This window comes from Pleurodeles waltl, chromosome 4_2 (assembly GCF_031143425.1).
Source record: "Pleurodeles waltl isolate 20211129_DDA chromosome 4_2, aPleWal1.hap1.20221129, whole genome shotgun sequence".
Lineage (NCBI taxonomy): Eukaryota > Metazoa > Chordata > Amphibia > Caudata > Salamandridae > Pleurodeles > Pleurodeles waltl.
The window spans coordinates 125,196,885-125,211,825 of record NC_090443.1 but is presented as its reverse complement, the minus strand read 5'-3'; the positions used below and the strand labels follow the sequence as shown (position 1 = coordinate 125,211,825).

The following is a 14,941-nucleotide window of genomic DNA, read 5'->3' as shown; positions in this document are numbered from 1 at the left end:
AAAAAGCATACCCCTCATTTATCAAGAACATGACTTTTAGAAATATGAATGGAGTAAATGAGAGGTAGTTGCGTATCCAACAATGCACATTTAAGAAGCATACACACAGAAAATAGATAATACCTTGTTGAAATGAGAGTCTTTTATTTTCACATGCCTGTGTGAATATAAAATTCATGTGTCAACAGAGAAGGTGGGACTATGTCAGTTACTCTATGTTTCTAATGGATACCTTAAACCACAGATTCCTCACCTTGTGAATTTTCCCTCAGTGTCAGAATGGATCAGAAAATCTCAAAAGCAGCGCTCTTGCATGCAGGTTGGTGGCACTTCGTAAGTGATGAATGTAACTGCATATAAGCGCCCAACCATGCGCTCTGACATCAGTTTCTTTCTTTCTCCACCTTCAGAGGTATTTCCAGAGCTCTGCCCCTTTTTCTTGTAGAGTTAAATCTAACATGTTTCCAACCACACTCCTTGGCAGGGGGTGAAAATAAGTTGGCACATTCAGAAATTGTATGTTCTCCTCAGCCAGCCCTGCCTTGAGGTCAGTCAATTCAAGAAGTTTGCTAGGCCTAGGAATTAGGGACTATTCTTGATATTTCCTTGTGCCTTCTTATTCTGGATCTTCACCCTCTCAATGCCTTTCTGCAAAAGGTCAAATTCAAAATACTCACCCTGGTCCAGGTTCTCTGCCCTGGATCCCACTGACTGGATAATAGGGTTGTGCCTGCACAAAGCTTATTTTCTCATACCCACCCTGCAGGCTCACAGACACTACCTGTAGTTCATGGTGGTCATCAGCACATTCATTTTGCTGTGCTTCCTTTCGGCCTCACTAGTACCCCTCCGCTGCTCTCAAAGGTGATGGTAGTGGTCTTAGAACACCTATTGTTCAAGCTCCATCTGTTGTTCAAGCTCTGCATCACAACCAACTGCGCCCTAAGTGGTACTCTCATCTACAGACCTCCCGAACAGTGCACCAGCTCAACTGACACCATAGCAGACTTCGTTACACCACTTGCCCTCAATACTAGCAATTACATCCTACTTGGAAACCCAAACTTCCATCTGGAAGACCATGCTGACCCTAGCTCAAAAGCACCCATTGAAACTTTAGAAGCCTGGTCATCAATGGGTCACCTATGATCAATGGGACCTACCCATGTCATGGCACACCTCCTGGACTCTATTTTCACCTCCTTCTGCAACATCGCAGTTGAGAGCCCACACCAGTCCCCTGGACAGACCAAACCGTCATCAAGTTCAACATGCTGGTCCTGATCCAATGCACAGGCACAACCGCCAGACCAGCCCACTGAAACTGGAGCAGCATCACTGACAAGGATTGGAACATCACTGTCAACACCCCAACCCAAAAACAGCAGCAGCCTCCCCAAAGCCATCAATAATTTCAACAATTGGATCACCATCTGCATAGACTCCTTGGCCCCCATCAAAGCACAGCAATATAACAAAATCTAAACCCCAGGACAGTTGGTACTTGGAGGAACTCCGACTGATGAGATGCCACTGCAAACAACTGGAGCGCAAATGGAGAAAGAGTCAAGAAAATGCATACAGGAACACTTTCAAATATGCCTTGAGGCACTATCATCAAATGATCTTGATCCCCAAACATGCCACTCTGGCAGTCAGCATCAATGCAGGACCAACAGAAGCAAAGAAATCTTTGCCACTGTGAAGGATTTTACCTCGCTAGTGGCAGCATCCAACTCGATCACCTCCCTCACAGGATCTCGGCCAAAAAAGTAGCTAGAAAATTAAAATAGCCCCCACTTTGAACAAAAGCACTTATGCCCTCAAGAAAGCAAAGTATGTGAGTTGATCCCTCCATAGAACAGCTTCCTTGCCTCTTACATCCATGCATCTGCCCATCCATCCCTTTACCCTTCAGTCCACTATTTCACCTTTGCATTCTTACATCCAGTCATCCTTTCATCTGTCATTCAGTCTTTTCCCATTCCATCTACCTATCCATCCATCCATTCTGCCATTCAAACTGCAGCCATCCAACCTCTCTGCCACCCATCGATCCATCCACTCTGCCATTCATCCACTTTGCCATCTATCCACCCACTGACACCCATCCTCCCAAATTGCCATCCATCAATCCATCCCCTCTGCCATCCATCTATCCTCTCCACCATTCATCCATCAATCTATAAACTCTGCCATCCGTCCATACTTTCATTCATTCACCCACTCTGGCATCCCTTAATCCACTCTGCCATCCATCCTCCCACTCATCCACTCTGCCATCCTTCTACCCATCCACTCTGAAATCCATCCACCCATTCATCCATCCATCCATTCATCTATCCATCTATACTGAAATCCATTCACTCATCTTTGCACCCACTCATTCATCCACCCTGTTAGTCTTCCACCCTTTCAACTGTCAATCCACCTATTCATTTCCACTCATCCAGCCATCATCCATAGATCCCTCTTTACTCTGACATCGTTTCACCTGTCCATAGACTATCTAACCATCCCTTTACTCTGCAGTCCTTTCACCTGTCCATCCACCTATCCATTCATCCCTCCCTTCACTCTGTTATCCTCTCACCTGTTCACCCACCTATCTATTCACTCATCCATTTACTCCGCCACCCCTTCACCTCTTCATCCACCTATCCATTCACTCACTCATCCATCCACCTAGCCCTTTACTTTGCCATCCTTTCAATTGCTCATCCACCCACTCATTCCTCCAATTGTCCTTCTTTTTACCCTTCCTTCCAACATTCCTTCTTTTTTCCATGTTCTATTTAACTAGCTGTCGTTTTTCCTTGATCCTGTTTGCATTTTCATTGACGCTATATTCTAGTGTTAAAGATGAACATTTGTCTGCCTAGTTGCAGACAGAAGAGGCCCATAAAGACCCCCACCCCTGCTGTAGCTGTTAAAGAGGCAGATTCACAATGCCCCTGATTTCCGCAAACATATCTTTCAGTTCACCAGCTACAAAATCATCACCATATACAGAAACTTCAAACCGCAACCAGACCAGACAAACCTTGCCAAACACCTCCTGATCTTATCAAAAGAACCAGTGCTAACCACATGGTCTGTCATCTCCTCAGAAGAAACCTTCACCACCATGAAGTCCATCCATTCAGAGGCCCCATCAGACACATGCTCCCACCACGCCTACTCCAGAGGACTTCAACCCATCAGGGCTATGCTCACATTTATAGGCCCATAAAATACCTCCACCTCTTCTGTAAACTTCCTAGGTGCTTGGAACCAGACAACTGTCTTTCCATTGCTGAAGAAACCCTCTGCAGACTCTTCAACACTTGCTAGCTACAGACCAATCTCCCTACTACCATTCCGGGGCAAGGCCTTAGAGAAAATCATCAACAAACGTCTCACTTGAATATCTCAATGATCGCCAACTCCTCAACACCACTCAGTTGATTTCAGACCCAACCACAGCATGTTAACTGCCCTTACTGCCGCCATGGCTGACATACTCATGACTCTGGAAGGAGGAGAGATGGAAGCCCTCATCGTACTAGAGTGTTTTGCAACATGTGACACGGTCTTCCACTCCACCTCATCCAACACCAACATGACAGTATCTATAGTGAACAAAAGTGACGACAGCACTCACAAACAATGTACAAGTTAAGAAAGTACAAGTGAAAGCTTGCATGTAGCAGCTATGTAAATAAATTATTCAGTATTCTTCTTGGTGTTCCAGAAGGTCGTTTATTAGGATTAATTTTCGTAAATCCAGAAGTACAGTCAAACAGGCTGTGCTTATTTACACAGCTGCTACACGCAAGCTTTCACTTGTACTTTCTTAACTTGTACATTGTTTGTGAGTGCTGTGGTCACTTTTGTTCATTATATGTTGTGTATATCCTTATACACTATACTGTGCCTTCAGGTAGTTGGGCACTTGGCCGCATGCACCTAATCATACTATACCAGTGTGCATACTTACCACTGCGGACACCACCCGGAAGTGTGATTTTTTGCCATTTACTACCTTTTTCATGACAGTATCTATATCCGCTGCAATTATTCTCTTAGATCTCAGCTCAGTGTTTGACACTGTAAGTCATGATATACTCATGGACAGAATACATAACGCCAAAGTCACTGGCACTGCTTTAGCATGGCTAAAATTCTTCTTGCGAGACAGGACTTTCCAGATTTTTAAGGGGGATTGTACATCCGATATCTTTACCCTCAAATGCGGTGTACCCCAAGGCTCCTCGTTGAGCTCTACCTTATTTAACCCATATCTGAAACCGCTGGCTGATATTGTTCTTCCCTTTGGGATCTCAATAATTTCACATGCAGACGACATGCAACTGGTATTCTTACTGACTCAGAATCAAGACTTGGTATCCCCAACTTTGGGCCTCTGCCTTGAATCATTCACCAGATGGATGGAAAGCTTCTTTCTTAAATTGAATGCAAACAAAACTGAGCTGGCGATCCTGGGGAACAACATGAACACCCCACTTGACATCAGCTGGCCTAGATGTCTAGGAACCCTAAAGCAGTCATAAAACATCTCAAACTGTTTCTGGACATATCTTTAACATTTGACTCCCAGGTTGTAAATTTAGCTCCTATCTGCTATGGAATTCTGAGGATGTTACATACCATACCGTCTACAGGCGCGCAGCAGAGGGCAGGTTCCCGGACACACCAAGGACGTGATACATTCGTTTTCCTTGGTTGATGCTAGCGCAGACCTAGGGAGCCCAATCTCTAATATGGGATGGGCGACTATACTGACCGATTGACTTAGGCATATTCTGTCTTCCACTCTGTAAGTGACTGTACGTGCACTTGATAATATTACTGATATATAGGAGAAGTAGTTTTATAATCATAGGCTTTTTTTGTGGGTCCTGAAGAAGCGTCACTGGATCACTTTGTGACCAAACATAGACGTGAAACATGTTGACCATGCAGGATTAGGTGAACTACCTTCCCTGATTATAGAGTGTAACGGTACATTATTCCCAGTAACACTCTGATACTTTTGTTTTTAATATTGGCCTGAACCCAATTTCTATCGCATTAAAACAGTGGCTTAGGTTCAGAGCTAATTTTAGAGTCTTGTCTTTTGTTCTACACTCTCCATCTCTAATTCAATTCTTTTCCCAGACCTCCGTTGTTAGCAATTTTATTGTGGTTGAGTGCCACCCAGAATGCTGGGCGGCCCGCCAGGCATTGCAGCACCAGTCTGGCGAGGAGCAAGCCCGATGATGATACCTGTCACCCAAAAGGGTGCTTGAGGGCTCTCCTGAGTATACTCAGTATAGTTTCGCCACCTCTGATCTCTTTCTTGTTTTCTCTCTGTCGTGGAACAGTGCACTTATTTTGATATTATAGATGTTACATACCATTCTGCTTCTCCTCTCTACCTCAAGGAGGCTGGTGGTCCAGACACTCATTTTGTCATGCCTGGACTACAGCAATTCATTGTATTTGGGGGTTTCCAAAGCTCCTTTAAAGAAACTTCAGGTAGTCCAGAATTCTGCGGCATGGGTTTTGTATAACATTTCAAGACGTCAATCATACGTCATCTACAATGGCTCCCCATAGCAGAGAGTATCAAATTTAAGTGATTGCGTTCATTTAAAGCCTTTTTTGCAAAGACCACTGTAATCTCTGGGGCACAGAAGAGCATAGCGATTCATAAACAGACTATCTCTCAAAGGATAGTCCTCTCCTCTGCATTAAGATCTGCTGTACGTTGGTTAAGAAACAGTCTCCAGAAGGCCTCAGGGCTCACTTTATCAGAACCAGGGCTGCTACCACCTCGTTGGCACACATAGTGCCTACCAGAATAACTGTCAGGTGGCTACAAGAGCATGCATGCACACGTTCATGGATCACTACTGCTACCTTGGTGAAGTCCCTTGAAATGTGCATTTTGCCTGCTCGATTCTGTGGGACTTTTTAGTCTGAGCCATTTCACAGACCCGTCACCCGGTACTGCTTTAGTATCTGTTCACAGCATGATAATCTGTAGATACAAGTGTCCATCAGATGGACAAAGTACTTACATTCAAAAACACTTTCTGGTAGATACTCTATCTAAATGCAAATTCCTCACTGCCCCGCTGCCTCCACGTTCTGTGCATCAGCACACTTGTTTGTTCAATTTGCAGATGAGCTCCGCATCTGAGGGTGCGAAAGGATTCATGAACAAAACTGACGTCACCTCGGATGGGTAGCACTTATATGCTTCTCCATTGATCACTTCTAGAACGGAAAAGGCATCTATGCAGAATCACACAGCAACACTTCCCAGCACGCCGGAGTACTGATTTTGTGTTTTCCAGATCCAGTCTGGTGCCTGGGGGAAATTCACAAGGTAAGGAATTTGCAGTTAGATACAGTGTCCACCAGAAAGAGAGCTATCTAAGGTAAGTAACTTGTTCCAATGACTGAGGCACAAACTTATTTGATGGATACATGAGTGTCAATGAATTATGACCTAGATACACTTCTTTAGGTATACTTCTTAAGTCTTCTAACCTATTGGTGTGGGACTGGCTTGTTTAATCTATTTATAAGTCTTTATGTTTATATGGTAACAGTGAATGGACTTGATTTTCTGTGTGCATACAGTATCCTTCCAAAGTGCGCCCCATCTATTGCGCTGGCAGGACCCTTCTGCTTCTACACACCCCACTCTAATACTAACCTGATCTTTCATTTTGTTTTGTGAACATTCTATGTCCCTGTAAGACCACGTGTGACATTTATCTCCTGTTTCTCTGTACAAACTTCCACTGCCCTTTGTTGTGGCCACCAAGTGTACCCCAGTGCTCAGTTTTTAAATGAATATATTCTAGGCCCCAATGTTTTGTCCTGAATTCTGCATGCAGCACTACTGAATGTTGGGATGCTGAATACCAAGCCTGCAGAGTGTAGATTCCACCTCATGCCACTTAAACCATCACCAGACCCTCCCTGACTCTTTAGCTCACTCTTAGAGATTTGCTTTAATTCCTGCTTTCTCCATTTGTCACTCTTCCTACTCCTTCCCCTTTTGGTGTTCTCTCTCTTGTTCAGGATCAAAGTTGGGAAAAATAAGTGCCAGTACCAAAAAATGAATGCTAGTGGACCCCACTTGCAACCAATGGCTCAGATTCATCTAAAGACCATTATTAAGTTCAAATACCACTTAAAGACAGGTACTGAGCACTAGGGAGCAAATTTGTTTTTACAGTGTGTATCTCTTTAAGTCTCTTCATTGTTTGAAAAGATACAGGTTTGTTTTCTCACTGTGTACTTATGATTTTTCAACTGTACATACATAGCTTATTTCCTTTATGTAAATGTCTTAACCTATTACGTTGTACCTCAATATCAAAGATATTGGATTGTTTTCTATGGAGATAGTTCTTCAGACTTGGTACCAATGGGGAACAAACTGGTCCCTTTCACACTTTTTTTCTTTCTATTGATGCAAATGAGACTAGTTGGTTTCTCTATGTATACTTCTTAAGAGTTTGTTCAAGGTAAATATTTTATATATATTCCACGTCTTTCTAATTGTATAACTGAATAAAGAGTTGGCTAACTTTTACTGCTTATGGAACATAGGCCCTTAAAAGGAATAATTAGATACTGGATTTGCTCGACACTTATTTGTCTTAGTAATATAATCATCCATGCTATCAATGACGCCCTTAACATGTCATGAGTGATGTATTATGTGAGGGTATAAGCCGTACATGAAGTTGGTATAGCTTACAATTACCTTACTGAAACATAACTGGTGAATTTCAGTGGTTTTTAGGTTTTGTTTTGTAAGCACAAATACACCTTAACTGTGTTTTTAAATAATTTCCAGATGCTTTAAAATATTCACTTTGGCCTTATGAGCAAACCTAATTATAACTTACCATTTACCTTGGTTTTGTTGATGAATGTTTGGGTTTTTACTCATATTCATCATGAAAGTGACTTTTTTGTACCACAATCTAATTTAAATTCTAACCATTGCTATGAAAACATATTGGCTGTGGCTCCTAGGGAGTAGCTAGAGTCTCAGTAGAAAACATATGTTAACAACTTAACTGTTACAGGACATGGTTAGTAGGCATATAAAGCAGGCGTTGATTATGTATCAAGTTTTTATGCTAAGTCCCAGTATCCTAACTAAACCAGGGTCTGTGTATACAGAAGCTGCTCCCAAATAACATGACCAGCTAATCTGCACTCTGTACTTCGTTTAACCTCAAAGTAGGGATAGACTGCAGGGCCATGAAGCCCAATCCTGAGCACTAACATCAACTGATGGCCTACGGCTGTGCTTGGATGCAGATTGTAACCTTTAGCCAGTTCCTCCAGCCCACATTTCAGGTGCATCAGCTGCTCATGCCGCGGACGCACAGCGGTTAGTGACAGCCCATTATTTTAACCTGTGACTGACTAGATAGATCATACTGTTGGGGCCATGATCGTCTGCCATTATTGGGGGAGTTCTGTTTAAAACTGTCTGAACATTTTTAATGGTTTATTGTTGTGTTAGTGGTTTGTGTTTTTAAAGAAAAACATCTTTTGCACATTTGCCCGTGCTCTGTTTTTAGAAGGAACCACAATTCTTCCTTTCACCTGCACCACCACGAGACGCCACTTTCTCTGTTAGCATTCTAGTGGTTGGGCAGTCCTGGCATTCCTCCTCCTCTTTGCCTGCTGGGGCTGCTGTATCAGCTGCTCGTGCTGTGTGGATGCCCAGAGGACCTGCCACTGGTGCGGCAAAGGCAAGCCCACTTGTGCCCATCCAAACCTGGACGATGCCAGACGCCAGGACCATTGGCCATTTTCCCACCCAAAATTACTCAACAGTAAAATGCTTTTGGAACTAGGCAACCAGGTAGGATTAACCCCTGCAAGGCTTTCAAACCTGATGCCTATTCTGACTGACTTAGGTGTGATAATTGTAACCTTACATTTACGCCTGTTAGAAATAGGGTCTCAAGTTGGCAGTGGGTTTGCGTGGAAAATTCAGACTTGCTGTGCTCATGAAGCCGCTTTGAAACAGGCGCTGAGTAGATTCTGCAGAGGTGAGACAGACACTGTGTTGATTCTGCAGCCACTGGACAAGCGCAAGTCAATTTTTCAGCTACTGCGCATTGATTATCTCCTCCAGGTCGCCAGCTCACACTCCCATGGGACCAGGGACTAGAATTGGCACCCCTTGGCAAGTCAGGACTCTCAGCAGAAAAGTCCAGACACTGGCAGATTAAGTATTTGATGTCCTTTGATGTCCCTGAGATTTAGGAGGCCAGCTCAGTTCAAGCCCTTGGAGAACCTTAGAAAGCAGGATGTAGAAAACAAAATCCAGTCCTTTCACTCCCAGGACAGAAGCAGCAAGCAGCAGGCCAGCACCACAAAACAACTGGCAGAGTGTCAGTCCCTCCTACAGTATCCAGCTCTTCTTCCTGGAGGAATGTTCCCAGTCCAGAAGTGTTCTAACCTTGTGGTATCAGAGGTCCAGTACTTACACTCATTTCTGCATTTAAAGCAGACAAAATTCAAAGAGATGTCTTTGTAGTGACACAAGACCCTACATTTCCCTGTTCTGGACCCAGACACTTTCCAGGGGGGTTGGAGACTGCTTTGTGTGAGGACAGGCACATCTCTACTCAGGTTCAAGTGTCAGTTCCTCCCACCACTCTAGCTCAGGAAGACCCATCAGAAAAAACAGGGCACACCTCAGCTCCCTTTGTGTGACTGTCTAGAGTGAATTCAGTAACAGCTCAACTGTCACCTTGACCCAGACATGTATTCTACAGACAGACAGAGGCACAGAATGGTTAAGCAATAAATGCCCACTTTCTAAAAGTGGCATTTTCAAACCTACAATTCAAAAAACAACTTCTCCAAAAGTTGTATTTTTAAATTGTGAGTTCAGAGACCCCAAAGTCCACATGCCTATCTGTTCCCAATGGGAAATTACACTTAAAAGACATTTCAGGGAAATCCCCATGTTACCATATGGGAGAGATAGTCCTTGCAATAGTGAAAATGGAATTTAGCAGTGGTTCACAATCAGGACATGAAAAACACATCAGTATGTTGTTCTACTTTTTAACTACACTGCACCCTGCCCATGGGGCTGCCTTGAGCCTACTTTAAGGGTGACTTACATGTAGTAAAAGGGAAGGTTTGGACCTGGCAAGTGGGTGCACTTTAAAACTGCCCACACAGACACTGCAGTGGCAGGTATGAGACATGTTTACAGGGCTACTCATGTGGTTGGCACAATCAGTGCTGCAGGCCCACTAGTAACATTTGATTTACAGGCGCAAGGCACACATGGAGCACTCTAATAGGGACATACTAATAAATCAAATATGCCAATCATGGATAAACCAATCACCAATACAATTTAGACAGAGAGCATTTGCACTTTAGCACTGGTCAGCAATGGAAATGTGCCCAGAGTCTTAAAGCCAACAAAAACAGGTCAGAAAAAATAGGAAGGAGAAAGCAAAAAGTTTGGGGATAACCCTGCTCAAAGGGCCAGGTTCAACAATGCCTAACAAAGTTTTCTCTACAGATGGGAGTACTAGATTATCAACCTCTAACTTATTGTCTGACCTATTTCATGCATCCTCTTTAATAAGAAGTGGGGGATTACTGCAACCAAAACCCAGTTTCTTGCAGTGTCCAATTGATAATTCATTGACACTTGCAGAATGTAAATTATCCAATTTTACATATTGCTTTTTTTATACATGCTTCATTATTATGTTAATATATAATTTTCCCGAGCAGTTGCAGACCACAAGTGTAGGCTTTGTGGACCCCCACGGGTCTCTGCACCACAGGTTAAAAAACTACTGTACTAGAGTATTGCTTTCATGTCATCCATAGTCCCCCTTTCTCGTCCAAACCATACATCACAAAAGCACGGGTTCCTTCAAGACTCAAACATCTCACCCATGCTTTTTAACATCTGCATAATGTCATTATCGGGAATGATCACTGAATTTCAGCTCACAGGCTACAACTATGCAGATGACACACAAATACTCCTTAAACTGGAATGGCCAAAAGACATTGCAAACTCACAAATCTTCAGTTGCTTCAGAGCTGTTGATCAGTGGATGACATGGAGCTATCTCAAACCGAATGCTTCCAAAAAATAAATACTCACATGCGGCGATTGGAAAAACTTTGACCTGCGCTGCTTCTGGCCTGATGATCTATGGCTACCTCCTAAACTATCTAAGGAAGTAAAGAACCTTGGAATTACCATGGACTCCAAGTTAACAATGAATGCTCAAGTGGACAAATGAGCAAGATCAGCTTCATCACCATCAAAACTCTACGACGCATCTTCCCCCACCTCAGATTTCCACCCAAGGTGCAGGTTATTATCTCTCTTGTACTATCTAAACTGGATTACGTTGATGACCTCTACCATGGATCATCTCTATCTACTATGAAAAAACTACAGCATATTCAGAAATCGGCTGCCAGACTACTCGTACATATAAAGCGTCTAGCCCACATCTCCCCTGCCTTGAGGGCCCTATGTTGGTTACTGGTTACCAGAAGATCCATCTTCAAGCTGTTTTGTATCCCCCCCAAAGCAATATATGGATTATGACCACTTTTCATCAGGAATAAAATCACCAAATACATTCATCAAAAAAACCTCCGCTCATGACTAGCACCCCCCTCAATACACCACAGTACAAGTAAAAGACAATAGGTGGTACATCTTTCTCTGTTCAAGTGGCCAAACTATGGAATTCGTTACCCCCAAACATAAGTTCCATGGATAACTATCTTATCTTCCGAAGTTTACTCAAGAGTTGGCTTTTTCCTACATAACCATCATACTCAAACAACAATGGACTGCATATCCCCGAGTATGTAAACATGTTATAATTTTATTATGTGTATATATCTAGATATGTGCATTTCTTTGTATAATAAATATTTTATCTTAAAATATATAAATACTCTTTAGGCCTGTTTAACAAGTGTATATTTTACTTCAATTAAATGTATATATGTATGTATTTGTAGGTGTGTGCATGTGTATATATATTACATAACATGGTCACTGCATAGTTTCAATATAAGTTGCTTGATTAGATGCTCATGAGTCTTTGGTTTTATTTTTTTATCACAATAGGTAAATATTATCTTAACTAATTACCTACAAGCATTTAACTATTGAAATATTGAGGAAAGATAAAATTATGTTATAAAAGTACACAGATAAATTAACTTCAAATACTGTAACTCTTAAAAAGGCTGTGTTTATACGATAGAACTTTAAATCTCAATATATTATATTCCTTACACATTTATTCCCTTGATTATGTAATCATGTATCTACATATTTACTAGTCTAATCCTACTGTACAAGAGAAAATACTCTTGAAAGCTTTACTGTCTGACCATCCCCCTATACCTCTATCAATCTTTCCTCTATCTCCACTCTCTGACTCATCTCAAACCGATTCTACTATTATGATCTCCAAAATACCCCTTCCTAGACCCTTCACTACCCCTCCTGGCTCACCCTGAACCTCAGTTTATGACTATGATCTCCCAAACAACCCTATTAAATTCTCTCTCATTTATCTCTCCTATGACTCATCCCAACCCCTCATTTAACTACTATGATCTCCCTAATCCCTTTCAACAGACTTCCATCCTCCACCTCTCCTTTACTTATCCCAAACCTAATCTTACTACAGTGATCTCCTAATTAAGACTTCTGGATTCTTCCCTCCTCCATCCCTCTATTACTCTATTCAAACCAACTAACAGTTTCACATGTCCTCCGCCCAAATTAACTCATAACCCCTATACTAATACTGTACTCATATTTTCCAATACTAATCCACCACTAATCCTTTTGGGTTCTGGATTAGCGTGCTGCCCGCTGAAAAGCGCTTTGACGCATCGTCAAGGGTAGTAAGTGCTATATAAATACAATTACAATTACCATTAATATGCGTTCTCTATGCATTCTTGGGGATCTAAACATTTGGTTTGACAAACCCAATATGCCCCATCCAAAAGCTATCACCACTGGCCTAGTCGCATTGAACCTACATCAGATTGTACACAATCCCAGACACATCGCTGGTCACATCCTAGATGTCATTTTTGCTAAGCCTGAACTAGTTACTATTCATAGCATCACGCCAATCACTTGGTCAGACCACCATATGATAACTTTCCGACATACAACTTCACAAATCAACACACCCCACAACTACTTACATACATACACCTATCGACCATGGAGCAAACTCAATTTGGATCACTTAGAAACACAACTAACAGCAAACACAGATCTAGATACAATTAATTCTGTGCCAAAACTTTGAGTGGCTACAGGAAGATTTTGATATCCTAATACCACTCAGAAAAACTAAACACAACAAAAGAAAACCAACATATTGGCGAAACACAGAACTTAAAAAGATAAAGCAACAAATCAGAAAGTTGCAGCGGACATGGCTCAAAACAAACAACAGTCAAGGCAAACTGCAGCTACACAAACTTAACAGGATATACAAATCATCAATCAAAAAAGCTAAAAAAAGATACTACTCAGACAGAATTCAAAATGCTCAATCTACAACCAAGGAATTTTATCAAATTCTCAATGAATTTCGAAAACCTACATGCATGGAAGGAAGTCATCCCACTACTCAAGATTTCACAAACAAATTGGCAACTCACTACACAACCAAGGCAGACACATTGGACTCCTATTTAAAACAGAAGAAAACCATCAGCACCAACCCCTTTCCTAAAATACCCTTTAAGAATAAACCAACCCAACCTCTACAGTCCTTCAAACAAATACCCCAGGATGAATTTATGGATTTGGTCAAAGCAAGCAGAACTTCTGGTTGCCCTTCTGACCCTTGCCCACCACGAATCTTCAAGAACATTCTTCTATCTACTTCTGCTGCCACACCTGTAAGAAGAATCATCAACAACTCTTTAACTTCAGGAACTTTTCCTGCAGACCTGAAAAAGGCATACATACGACCTTTATTAAAGAAAACAAACCTAGACCCTCAAGACCCCAACAACTACAGACCAATCACAAATGGACCTTTCCTGGGCAAATTGATAGAAAGAGCAGCATTCGCCCAGATGTCACAATTCATTGAAGACAATTCTATACTTTCAGACTTCCAAACTGGATTCTGCCCAGGAAGAAGCACTGAATCGGCACTCATAGCAATCTGGGATGATCTTAAAAACAATGTCGACCGCAATGGAGTTGCTGCACTACTTCTCTTGGACCTCTCAGCTGCCTTTGATACGGTTGACCATGACACCTTAACTCAAAGACTCCACGAAGCCGGCATACAAGGGATTGCTCTCGACTGGATTACTTCCTACCTTCAAAAAAGATCTAATATCATCCACTCACCCCCCTTCTCGTCTGAACCCTACCTCACAAAAGCAGGGTTCCCCCAAGGGTCTAGCATCTCACCTTTGCTTTTCAACATCTACATGATATCTTTACCAGAACTGATCAATGATTTCCATCTCACATGCCACAACTATGCAGATGACACACAAATACTACTTAAATTAGAATGCCCCAAAAACATTGAAAACTCACAAATCTTCAGTTGCCTCAGAGCCGTTGATCAGTGGATGACCTGGAGCCATCTCAAACTAAATACCTCCAAAACAGAAATACTCATATGTGGTGACTGGAAAGATTATGACCCTCTGTGCGTCTGGCCTGACGATCTCGGACCACCTCCTCAATTATCCAAGGAAGTTAAAAACCTAGGAATCATCATGGATTCCAAGTTAACTATGAATGCCCAAGTGGACAAATTAGCACGAACAAGCTTCATCACCTTAAAGACTTTACGACGCATCTTCCTCCACCTCGGATTTCCACACAAGGTGCAAG

General features: G+C 42.2%; 1 protein-coding gene across 2 annotated transcripts in view; it reads right to left on the bottom strand.

The window, feature by feature from the left end:
- The window catches only part of AGAP2 (ArfGAP with GTPase domain, ankyrin repeat and PH domain 2), a 488,971-nt gene that overhangs the window by 48,512 nt on the left and 425,518 nt on the right, over positions 1-14,941 (bottom strand). The window lies entirely within an intron of this gene.